Here is a 13,914-nt window from a genome sequence, read left to right as displayed (position 1 = left end):
TCGGTGAGCTGCCCTTTGCTCTACTCCATCGCCTTTTCGCCTTATCATTCAGCATCCTTGGGTTCTGTAACTTTAGGTGATCTATCACTGGATCGCGGAACTACTTGGCAATCTGCCAACTGCTCCTTTCTTTCGCTGACTCGGTTTCTTTCCTCAGGACTTACCACACTAGAACTTTAGGCGGTCAGATAGTCATTTCTTCATTCTTTCAGTTTGTTTTGTTCCTTTTTACATGTTAGTGTCCTTGCTTTGTTCCTCAATCCATGTACCTGGAAATCAAGGAGTTTTCATCATTTTATGGCACAAATCAAGCATTTGAGGACACTAAATCTATATAAACAAAGCCTTAAATAAGTCCAAATCTCGACTCAACAACACCCCCAACTTAAACTTTTGTTTGTACGGTCATTTACGCTCAGTGGTTGCTACTTTCATGAAATATGGTCTGAGCATCAATTACTTCTTTTTCTTTAACATTTTACTGATGCTCATAATTCACCCTATTATTCAATTTCCAATGGACTACCGGACACCCCGTTTCTTTTGTAACTGCCACAACTTTATTTCACAACTTTTTTATTCTTTTTCTTTTGCTTTCTTCTATTCTTTCTTGTTTTTTTACATGGAGTTATTCCATCAAACTCATGGCTCACAGGGGAATTTTTCACACTTCTTGATTTGCCTCCTCTTTCACCACACCCCCAACTTAGGCTTTTGGCCTAAGTTGACTATTCAAACAAACCACGCTTCATGAGAGTTATGGGTGAAGGGATAAAGAGGGTCACAATTCTTCAAATTTCTTCCAAGAAAAGGATAAAGCTCAAAAGGGGTTCAAGCAAACTTCACACATCTCACAAGGTTGGCCACAAAAAGAGGTATATTATCAAATGGTTTCACTCTTCAAAATCATTGCCTAAGATCATTTCAAGAGTTTGCATCACTTAGTAAACCGGACCAACGGAGAAAATTCTAGAAGTCACTGATGAGTCCACAAATTGGACTCATCTAGGGTCATATTTTAATAAATATTGTGTCCTCAAATGCTTATTTTATCTCAATATCTGATGAAAACCTTTAGGTTTCAAGTATTTGAAGTTTTAAGGAAAGCATGGACACTACATCGCAAAAAGGAACGAAAAGGCTGAAAAGAACGAAGAAATAAAGGCCTGAGTATCGCCGAGTCCACTTGGCGAGTCGCCGAAAGGTCTTACGTCGCTTTTTGTTCCAGTGTGCTGAGCCTTGAAGGAAAGGATCAAGTCTGTAAAAAAATGGAGCAGTCGGCGCATCACCGAGAAGTTCCACTAAACAGTATCATGTAGCCCAATGACCCAGAGCACAACGATGCTGAAGGCTAGTACAAGACGGCGGTGAACTACACCAAAGGGTGAATCGTCAAGTTGATCGGTGATTCTGACTAATGACGCTGAACGTTCCGCTGCAACACAAATCTGTAATAACTATAAATACTAGTTAGAGTTTTAGTTTTAGGGAGAGAACCATTATAACAATTTTACATAGAATAGTACTTTTTTGGCTCTAATTTTAAGAGGGTTTTGAAAATATGAAGAAGAAGAGGCTTTCATCTTCTAGATTTGGAGTTGGGTCTCTTGGATTCTTCATTCTTGGCTTGTAACAAGACTTAAATCTTCATACCAATTTGAATGCAAGCTCATTTAGGTATAAATTTCTATCTCTTGATATGTGGCTAAAACCCCAAATTATTGGGGTGTGATTTAGTGAATATGGGTTAAGATAATTGTTGGGTCTTGCTTGCTAATAGTTTAATTGTAGTTTAAATGTGATTTTGTGTAGTGGTTGTGGATGTACTTAATGAGGTTGTAGTTGCAAATATAATCTCATATATGTATTTTCGGCTTGTGAGAGAAAGAGGTCGTAAAACTAAGACCACTAAATTGATGGCCAGTGTGAGTGGGTCGACATTAGGTTCAGCTCGAGAGAGTGAACCCTAGTCCCATATCCACTCACTCAGCTCGAGAGAGTGAGTGGGTTAAGGCGTAGGCTAGTCTTCACGCAGCAAATTGGTGTCCGAGAGGAACGCATTTGAAATGGGGTCAGTTGCTCGAGAGAGAGCTTATCCCCTTTAAAGTCTAGCCTAGTCACAATTATTCTATGAATCTTCTATCGAAAGCATGTACCCAATAATCTAGATAAACCCATATTCCCGTCACATCCCAAGGATCCCTTCTCATTATTTAGAAACCCTTGTTCATTTTGCTTTTTTTTTACTTACTAGTGACAAGAAAATGAAAAGTTAGAATGAAATTTTATTTTTCTATAAATTCTCAAAACCACTTTCTAGGGACGATCCCAACCCTTGGTTGGGTTAGTATACTATTGCATGATCGTAGACACTTGTATTGGAAGTTGTGTCATTTATTACGCAAACATCAAAATGGCGCTGCTGCTGGGGAGTGGTGTTATTTGGGAATTCTTAGTCAAGCAGAATTTTTTTTTTGTTCTTTTTAGTTGTAGTTTACTAACTTAATTTCTAGTTTTGTTTTGTTGGTTTGTCTGAATCCAAACAGAGTAAGCAAGCATGGTGAGCAGTACTCGGGAGCTAATAGAGTTTCCTCCATTAGAGGTAATGATGTATCCACATCGTATCCTCACCTTCAAGCAATTAGAAGGTGAACATCCACAAGTCTTGGTCAAGGTTTAATGAACTAAAAACTCAATGCCCAACTCATAACATTCTTGACATGGCACTCCTAGACTGTTTCTACAGAACTCTTGGCCTTGGAAACAAGAGGTTAGTCGACCAACTCATTCCGGGAGGCCTTCCAAAACAGTCATATGTGATAGCAACCCGACCGCTTTATCAAATGGCTGAAACTCACCAAGAAGCATAAAAGGACTTTATGTTGGCCTCCCTAATGAGCGAAGAAGTCCTAAGGACAATGAGGTTAAACCCCTTGAGGGCATGCTCTTAATCATTATCCACAAGGTGACTAAGCAAGATAGAAAGCTGGAAGAAAAGAAGGAAGACATTGAAGGGATGAAGCGATTGATTTGGTCTCAATCCAGAGCTATACAGCTGCTCGAGAACCTTATGGGTCATGCATCGCCCGATCTACACTCGCAACAAAACAAGGGGTTGCCTAATGATACTATGGCTAACCCCAAAAATGGAATTTGACAACTAACATATGTCGTGCCACGACGTTAACTAAGGCGTTGTTTGGGAGGCAACCCAACAACTTTTTAAATTCTTTATTGTTGTTTCAGAAATAACGGTGTGTTGAATGTACAGGTTAAAGTGTGGAGAGTGTATGAAAGTTACATTTGGTGAGTTAATAGTTCCATTCAGCGAATCGTCAAATAGGTCAGCGATCACGATAAAGACCGTAGTTTGAACACTGACATTAACTAAAGGTTCTGTAAAACTCAGCGAGCCAAATGAGCACTCAGCGGGTCGCCGGTTGGATCGGTGAGTGCAACTAATGTCGCCAAAAGGACACGAAGTGAACGGTTTATAATGGCCAAATGTCCTAGAATTTGAAATCCTTCACTTTCCCTCGCTCTTAATCTTCACAAACTACACCAAGGTAGTATTTCCCCTATTTTAGCATTGTAATAGTTTGGTTAGTTTATATGTGCTAGGAAGTGGATTTCTTTGTTGCCTAGCTTTTCAATAACATTTTAATCGGCAAAAAAGGTTAGTTCTCCGAACCTCAAGTTTAATTTCGAATAGTTGGTACTCTTTTGCAATGATCTTATCTTATTGATGTGTGTTGGGCCTCTCTGATAGGATTGGAATGCTTAATTGCCTATTTAAATCTAAAAATCTTGCCCGTATTGATTTGATCGTCAAATGCTCGTAAATTCAGTGTCTTAAATGAGTGAAATTGTATTGGGTTGTGCTTGCGTGATGTTTAGATTGATCGGGTGAAGTCTGAGTAGCCATTGTTCGTGCTAAACAATGAGAATTGCTCAATGATAGAGTGGGGGAGACCTCTCTTAAGAGCAAATATCATCAAATGGCCAAAATTGGCAAAATTGGCAAAATCGGGAGAAATCTGAGTTTCACGGGTCAATGGGTAGTATGGGTCTTGTTTGAATTTCGTTAGTGCATGTTTTGATTTTGTTTTCAGGGTTTGGGGGATTGAATTCGAGAAGGTGAATTGAAAATGGGCACGTTGGGTCATTTGACGAGCTGAGTCAAGCTCGCCGAATCACTCAGTGATTCACCTATTTTCTTCATCTTACGTTTAATTTCGTGTAAAGTTTGTGGTTTGAGTTTGTAACTTTCTGCGAGATGCCTACATTCGCCGAAGGCACTCGGCGAATTGCCAAAAGTACTCTTTATCACTCTTTATTTGCATCCTTGAGACCCTTATGCACTGTAACTTTTGGCGGAAAAACCTTTGCTTGCCGAAAGTAGTGGGCGATTCACCGAGTCCTCTTAGCAAATCTTCCTGCCAAAGATTGCCTGTGCTTCTACTCGATTTTTCTCCTAACTCTTCCCAATCTTTTGCATATATGACTAAACCTAAAAAAGCAGGTAGCAACACACCACCCTGAGGCAAATAAAAAGGGATCACACTCAATGAGGATGGAACTTCATCCAGGAACAAGGCCACTAAACTTTCCACAACTGGTGGGAAAGGCAAGGGCAAGGACAAAACCGTTGAGATATCAGATGCAAGCTCCGACAGTACTGGTTTTTGCACCAATGAGTTAATGACATATGACAGTGAGAGCATGGGTTCAGATGAAGATGAATTGATGGAGTCACAGAGGAATGAATTACGATCTAACCAGCTAAATGACCCATCTCAGATCAGAAATCCTCGATCCACCACTCCGACTCCTCTAGTTCCAGAGCAGGCAATAATACTGGCACCTCCAATACAAGGCCCCCCACCTAAATCAACGAACAAATTAAAGTTGAGGGCTAAGAACGATCATTGAGGAAAAATGGTTGTCCATAGATGGAGTGATCGATAGGTATCCCGAGATAATATAGTGCCTAAAATATCACAAATTCCAAATCTTCACAAAACCCCGTAGCTCTTACATACCAAGCTGGTCCGAGAATTTTACAATGCATACAGAGCATTGTTACCTCAAAAAAAGATGCTAGTCTCATATTTCTAAGCAGTTGACTACGTGGTTGTCAGAGGAAGGAAGGTAGCTTGTGACTGTGAGGCGATCAACACAGCCTTGGGTATGTCCGATAAAATTAATGATCACTGCCAGTACTTGATCAGAACAAAGAAGCTGGATGTAATGAAAAAGTTGTTAGCTCCCCTAATCTCAGATGATAATGCTCCGAAATGGTTTACAGAAGGAGTTTCGATTGAGAAGAAAGATTTGAATGTAGTTGCACGATACTGGTTCAGGCTCATCAGCTGCACAATTATGCCATCATAGAATGAATCAATCCTTCGCCTTGCTAAGGCTTCTTTTATTGGATGCATCATAGAGAAAACCAGGATAAATCTAGGGATGATCATTAATTCTGAGATCCATATGCGTGCAAAGCAAAGCCAGACATCTCTCCATTTCTCGATATTAATCACAGAATTGTACAAAAGAGCTTGGGTGCCTAGGGATGCAAAGAAGGATGTGGAATTGGCTACCACCGCCTCCACCAACATCTGAAAGATCAAAGTCGAATATCTTAAGGACCAAGAGGAAAAGAAACAGAAGGAAGCTGTGGTCACTGGATCTATACACGCAGAGGCATCTTTGCCTACTCCGGTCTCTGATCCTTCAGGTATATGTGACACCATTACTACTCCTTCGTACCCTCTAGGTCCCTCTGTTGTTACGTTACCACCAAGACCTATTGCTATTGATGCTTCATGTGAGTCGATCACTTAGGCATCCTTGATCCGGATGGGACAGGTTGCCCAATTTGCTAATTGTCGGGCTGCCAACATAGAAAGCTCCATTCCAGGCATGATTCAAGTTGTCCTTGATGATGTTGTGAAACCACTGAGCACTACTATTGATACTCTAGTGGTCAGGATAGCAGTGTGTGAGTTTGACCAAGGAGCCACAGAGGAGGTAACATCCTTAAAGGCATGTAGAACTGAAGAAAGATGTGGACTACCTAAAGTCCACCAATATATCCATGATCTTTGGAATAGTGGAAATTCCAGATGTGCCCGAAATGCTTCAGACTGCCACAAGACATGGAGATGGAATGGACTATATAGCCGATCCTGAATCAGAGGCAGAGACTGGCGAAGAGATGTTTGAGGAAGCTGCAACGGAGGATATAGCCCAGACTAAAGAAATCATGATAGATGTTGTCGTCCAGGCTTCCTTGGCAAAGGCTCCTACTGCTAGATCCAATGAAGCTGGTCCTTTTGGAGGTCACTCTGGGTACTGATGTCCAGAAAAATGGAATGACTGATTAGCTAGCATCCCTTCTTTACTTACCTCTCTATCTTTTGTTGTTTTACATTTCGAATTCTGTGTCATTTGCATTTGTGGACAAATACTTTTTAAATGTGGTGGGGTGAGGCCCACACCTTTTGTGTCCTACTCGTGCTTTGTGTTGATATTTGGGTTGTTTTGTGCTTAAATTATGTTAAATATTGTTTTATGTGGTTGTTTGAGCTTGTGGCTCCGTTTATTTTTAATTTCAAAATTATTTTGACCCTTCTGAAAAATTTCAAATTTTACGCATATTTTTGCCACCCCTCGTGTGTTGAATGTGGTTGTTCTTTTGCAAAAAATTGAGTCTTGGTTTTGATCAATACCGATGACTTAAACAGTGCTTACAATCAAATGAACATGAATGTACGGCTACAATGAGGTCAAATGATGTTGCATAGACAATATGTGAACTTTTTTCATCTCATTGTGATTAGCCATTTATCAAATCAACTCTCTTGTGATGACCGTTGCACACTAGCGAAAGTGTGGAGTCTTGTTTGACTAAAGTGTTGATGCCTTATGTGATAAGCTTACCTGGAACGATACATGATAACACCTAGAATTATCCCTGTTGGTCCGGTTGACTAATTAAGACTTTCTCTTGATATGATCTTAGTCGACTTCGAAGAGTGTGAAATAATTTGACGTATACCTCTTTTGTGAGCGTGTGAATCTCTCTTGAATACCCCTTGAGCCTTACCTTTCTTTGAAAGAAACTTCATGAAAACTAGACCTTTCTTAATCCATCACCCATAATCCTCATGAAGTTGTGGTTAGTTGAATAGCCAACTTAGGCCAAAAGCCTAAGTTGGGGGTGCAGTGAAAAGATAGGGGCAAGTCAAGAAGTGCAAGGAAAGTCTCTTCTTACCCATGGTTTTTGAGAAAAATGGAACTCCTCCATATATAAAAAAAAAGTAAAGAGAAAAGAAAAGGAAAAAGACTGAAGAGAAAGAAATGGAATAAAGTACAAACAAAATGGGGTTTCCAACACACCATAGGAAAGTGAATAATAGGATGACTTATAAGCACTAATGAAAACGATGAAGGAGAAAGGAAAGGATGTGTTGTGAGCACCACATCTCATGAGGATGAAAGTCACTAAGCCTAAATGACCATATCTTTGCATTCCGCCCTATTACAAGCCTTGAAAAGACCTTTTTGATCTTAAGTGAGTTGAAACAAGTGTTGATTGGAAAATACGGGGAAACCTATGGGTGAAATTATGCATTATGTTCGTCTTTGTGAGTGTAAGCTTTGCATCTGATTCCAAAGCCTTAAACTGTGAAATCATTGTGTGAATATGGAATCATTCTTTGTGTGAGGGCATTCAAATACTATAGTTGAGCATGAACTTGCATTTGAAGCAAGTATTGTGAGCATGAAATTTGTTGATATTGGTGAGTCACAACTTCAATCTTTAAGTGCACATTTGATCTTTGCATGAGTAAGTTGAGTCTTGTTGTGTACATTCATGATTCAGTCTTTTGTAGCACTGTTTGAGACACCATGTTTGAACAGCTGAACTTGAGTTGGCTTGAGGACAAGCAAAAGTTTCAGTTGGGGTGTTGATGAGTCAACAAATTTAACTCATATAGGGCTATATTTTAATAGTAATTGTGTCCTCAAATGCTTATTTTATCTCAATATCTGATGAAAACCTTTAAGTTTAGGTATTTGAAGTTTTAAGGAAAGCATGGACATTGCGTTGCAAAAAGGAAAAAAAGGATGAAAAGAACAAAGAAATGAAGGCCTGAGGATTGCCGAGTACACTTGGCGAGTCGCTAAAGGGTCTTACATCGCCTTTTGTTCCAATGTGCTGAGCCCTGAAGGAAAGGTTCAAGTCGGCGAAAAAATAGAGCAGTCGGCGCATCGCCGAGAAGTTTCGCGAATCAGTATCATGTCACCCAATGACCCAGAGCATGATGATGTTGAAGGCTGATACAAGACGGCGGTGAACTACACCAAAGGGAGAATCGCCGAGTTGATTGGCGATTCCGACTAATGATGCCGAATGATCCGATGCAACACAAATCTGTAATAACTATAAATACTAGTTAGAGTTTTAGTTTTAGGGAGAGAACCATTACTATAATTTTACATAGAATAGTACTTTTTTGGCTCTAAGTTTGAGAGGGTTTTGAAAACTTGAAGAAGAAGAGGGTTTCATCTTCTAGATTTGGAGTTGGGTCTCTTGGATTCTTCATTCTTGGCCTGTAACAAGACTTAAATCTTCATCCCCATTTGAATGTAAACTCATTTATGTATAAATTTATATCTCTTGATGTGTGGCTAAAAACCGCAATTCTTGGGGTGTGATTTACTGAATTTGGGTTAAGATAATTGTTGGGTCTTGCTTGTTGATAGTTTAATCGTAGTTTAAATGTGATCTCATTTAGTGGTTATGGATGAACTTAATGAGGTTGTAGTTGCAAATATAATCTCATATATGTGTTTTCGGCTTGCTAACATCACTAAATTGATGGCCAGTGTGAGTGGGTCGACATGAGGTTCAGCTCAAGAGAGTGAATGGGTTAAGGCATAGGCTGCTCTTCACGCGGCAAATGGGTGTCTGAGAGGAACGCATTTGAAACGGAGTAAGTTGCTCGAGCAAGAGCTTATCCCCTTTAAAGTCTAGCCTAGTCACAATTATTATATGAATCTTCTATAGAAAACATGTACCCAATAATCTAGATTAACCCGTATTCCCGTCACATCCTAAGGATCCCCTCTCATTATTTAGATACCCTTGTTCATTTTGTTGTATTTTTACTTACTAGTGACAAAATCCCCATTGTTGATTGACACTCTTGTGTCCCCCCTCTTTAATTTAAAATGTTCTTGCTCATTGATGTCTTTAGCTATGACTAGTTAGAATGAAATTTTATTTTTCTATAAATTCTCAAAACCACTCTCGTGGGACGATCCCAACCCTTGGTTGGGTTATTATACTATTGCATGATCGTAGACACTTGTATTGGAAGTTGTGTCCTTTATTGCGCAAACATCAGTCACCACACATAATATTAAAGCAAAGCTCATCACACAGGGCATTGGCACCAATATCGAATGAGACTCATTCGAGCTAGTGTGCAATATTCATCACAAGAGACTTCATTCGATAACCGGCTAGTCACAATGAGATGCAAAAAGTCCACGTATTGTCTATGCAACTTCATTTGGCCTCATTGTAGCCATTCATTCATTTTGTTCGATTAAGAGAACTATTCAAGTCATCGTTATTTATCATAACCGATACTCAAATTTGCACAAGAACAACCATATTTACAAACAATAAGAGGTGGCAAAAGAATTCAAATGGGTCAAAAAATATTTTCATTCATTACAAGGTGCCTCAAGCTCAAATATCCACAAGATAGAATCAACACATAGTTTAAAACACAAAAAAACCCAATATATATATACATAAAATGTAATAAAAAGAGGAAGGTATGGAAATACCTCACCCCACCCACAAACAAAAAGTAGTTGTCCTTAAATGAAAGTAAAAATATAAGAATCATAAAAGCAACAGAGAGGAAGGTAAAGAATGATCCTGTCTACTCAATCTCTCCATCTTTCGGGTCATCAATGCCCGGAGTCACACTCTAATCTAAGGTATCAGTGCCCGAGGTAACATCAACATTGGCTCCACTAGAGCCTGCCATGGACGTATCTGCCAATGAAATTAGTACGGCTGAATGCACCATGGCCTCTTCAACCTTTGTAAGGCCCTCATATGTGGTCTCCTCTAGGATGCCTAGCTGCTCCTCATCAATCTCTACCTCAGACTTGGCAGTAGACACCTCATCAGCTTAGACCTCATCTCTGGTGGTAGCCGGAGGCATATTAGAATCAGCTGGCATATCAGGGATCTCCATGGTCCCAAAAATCATCGACATATCTATGTACTTCAGCTGGTCCACATCCTTTCTCAGCTCTTCAATCGTGGCCTTTAGGGCCGTCACCTCACGAGTTGCTCTCTGACCTCTCACACACCTCTATCATTGTCGCAAGGGCATCAATGGACTCCCTGAAAGGTGTCACAACAGTAGTGAGAGCTCTCTCAATCATCCCTGAGTCTGTAGCCTCTAGCGTGGATGCACGCATATCAGCAAAATGGGCTAGATGTCCTATCCGTAGTATAGGAGATCGGGAGGCAGCAATACTACCAAGAGACCTAGGAGGTAGGGGAGCAGTAAAAGAACTCGGAGTCATAGAAGGGGTGGTACTAGAGATACTTGAAGGTCCAGTGGCTGGAGTAGGCAATATTGCCTCTTCAGGTAAGGTCTCAATGTCCACAGTTAGGGATGAGTTGACCGGTGCTGCCTTCTTCTTCTCGGCCTCATCCTTCAAGTACTCGGCCTCAATGCGCCATATGTCGATAGTGGAGGTGGGAAATCACTTCCACGTCCTTCTTCTCATCTTGGGGCACTTGAGCTCGCCTATACAACTTGGTGATCAACACCGAGAATGGGAGTGACGTTTGGCATTGTCTGGCCCTCATAGCCATCTCATGTCTAATGATCATGCCTAAATTTAGCTTCTTCACATCAATGATGGAACCAAGACAGGCCGCCTTCGTGTGGCGGAGGATAGACTCATTTTTTGACGGCATTATTGTGCTTCTGATGAAGCTGAACCAATATCTCGCTGCTACATTTAGATTTTTCTTCTGTATGGACATTCTGGCCTCGATCCACCTAAGAGTGTTGTCAGATAAAAGAGTGGTTAACCAGATTTTCATAGTCTCTAAGAATTTTGTCTTTATCATATATTGGTAGTGATCTGCAATATTATTGGTGCACTCCGAGTTCACTTTCACATTTCTGCCCCCGACGACCACATAATCTACTGGCTTGAAGGGGCATCCGTTATCTTCCCTTGTGGCACCAAAGCTCCATATGTCATGTAAAACTCTCTCACCCAATTAGGATTGTAAGGGCCACGTGGTTGTCACGACCCAATCCTAGGGCCTAGACGTGACCGGCGAATGGGGAACCCGAAGGAACCCCAAACAAGCCTCATAGCGTATCAATACACATCCTTGGTCGCGGAAGCAATTAAAATGACCATAAGCGATAAGCATAATCAAGGGGGAAATTGGGACTAAGGGAGCAAGAAAAATAAAGAAATGATACATAAATACCATAGATGAGTCAAGCTCAAGCATAATACACAACTTGTCCAACACCACCTCTAAACATGGGTACTTAGCGGGGGCCAAGACAAACTACCGGGCTCACCCTCATAGTCAAAACATAACTAAAAAGGAGAAGTCTTATACATAGAAAAAGATCATAAGCAACGTCCCCGGAATTGAGGACTCACCAATAACCTCGATAGAAAATCGTATTAGCCACGCGGAGGAGGATGGTCACGCGGTGCTTCGGTCCCTACATGGTGACATCATGTAGGCATAGAGTATGCATTAGTACGTTTGAATGTACTAAGTATATGGGATGCAATGCAATGCAACAAATAGATAGACATCATAGGCAAAATGCATAATCATACCCGATAGATAGCATATTGATGAGATAATATGTATAATGATGCTTACATAAAAATCATATTTAGTGGGACGTAGTACATGTGTGGCGAGTGACCATCAATATAGTATTTTCAAGGCCTACCACCCCCTTGGAGAGGCGAAAGAGGTACAAACCCCTCAATGTGGTTACCCGGGCTTACCACCCCCCGAGCTAGGGACCAAGCTACAAACCCCTCGATGTGGTTATACGGGCCTAGTACCCCCCGTACTAGGCAACCAAGGTAACCAACCCCTCGATACGGTTACCCGGGCCTACAACCCCCCGAGCTAGGCTTGGTCGACTCACAACACTTATATAGAGAAAATCATATACATGTATCCATTTCATCATCATTTCAATGATTATTTGACCATCCGACTCATAGGACGTACATTGGACCTTCCATTTCCTAAGAATTCTATAAGTGGGCATTTTATCAAATACATGGTGGGCTATTGTTCATGTAAATAAAATCATGCATTTCAAGAGTACTAAGTCCAACCAATTCCAAAAATCCATATAAATCAGCCCACCAACAACATACATATATATATATATATCAACCTTCATAATTTGATCATAGAAACATGAAAACCATAAACATCACATAATAATTCCATTTCATGATAATATGCAAAATAGACCATAATGAGGTGTGTAGTAGTAATTCCATACTTCAAGAGTTCATAAATAATCATAAGGACCCATAAACTTGAAATAAAATAGAGGATAAATGGTTGGACTTGTGGAAAGGAAGGTTTCCACAATCAAACCCACATACCTCAACTTTGGAGAATCCTTGATGAAGATTGGAATGGAGAATTGAAGCTTGAGATTGAGTCTTGAATCCGGAGTTAGAGTTTGAGATCTTTGAATTTGGTTGAAGATCTTGGTGGAATTTTGGAGAGGGCTTAGAGAGTGTTTTTGAGTGTTTTGAAGTTAGGAAAAAAATATGACTAAGTATGGGACATATTCCCTTTTTATAAAAAAAAACGTCCCAACACTTAGCCTAAAAAATGAGGCTTAAAAAAAAAAACAGCTTACTGGAAATTGCAAATCTGCACAGACAGGTTTTACGAAAATGGTCATAACTCCCTCATCCTAACTCGGAATGAGGTGAAACCAAGTGAGTTGGAAAGCTAACTCAAAGGGATTTAATTTAATAGGTAGTGGCCTTTCCAGTTCCTTGTGTGCTAAGAGATATGCCTCTTTAAAGTTGACCCTCCAAATCGCATTTTTTGTGATTTTCGAATTTTGATACGGTTGCTCTAAAATTCGGGTTAGACCTATTTCCCACTCAATTTGACCCCCTGAATAAGAATATGAAGTCGAATTTCTGAAATCATGCACGGATTTTGAGATATATGGAAATTACAATTATAGGTGTTTCTGAAGCACATTTTCGGGCATTTTTGGGGTCGTTTCAATATCTCCCCCTTGGGAACATTCGTCCCCGAATGTTAAAGAAACGTACATGAGGGAAACAAACATGGCAATTTCAGCCCACATAAGGATGCAACAATGCACTTACACCTTATTTCAAAAACCTCAACATAGTTGTAAAACCACAATGAACTTGTCAACTTAAACATAAATGTATGCAATGACATGGGGGCTGAACTTAAGACCTGAGATTTTATAAAGGGCTTAGATCAATACCTTAGGCTTGAGTGGAGTGGAAAAGATAAGGATATCGCCTTTGCATGTCCGCTTCGGCCTCCCAAGTAGCACTTTCAACTTGTTGATTTCTCCAAAGGACTTTAACGGAAGCCACATCTTTGTTTCTCAACCTCTTCACTTGTCTATCTAAAATCTGGACCGGAACCTCTTCATAGGTCAAATTATCTTCAACAACACCCACAATATCAAGAGACACAATGGCATTCGGATCACCCACACACTTCCTCAACATAGACACATGAAATACCGGATGAACCAAATCCATGTCGCTAGGCAATTCCAACTCATAAGC

Source organism: Solanum verrucosum, unplaced genomic scaffold, assembly GCF_900185275.1.
Source record: "Solanum verrucosum unplaced genomic scaffold, falcon-dt-bn FXZP01000157.1, whole genome shotgun sequence".
In the NCBI taxonomy this organism is placed as follows: domain Eukaryota; kingdom Viridiplantae; phylum Streptophyta; class Magnoliopsida; order Solanales; family Solanaceae; genus Solanum; species Solanum verrucosum.
Note: the sequence above shows the minus strand (reverse complement) of the source record.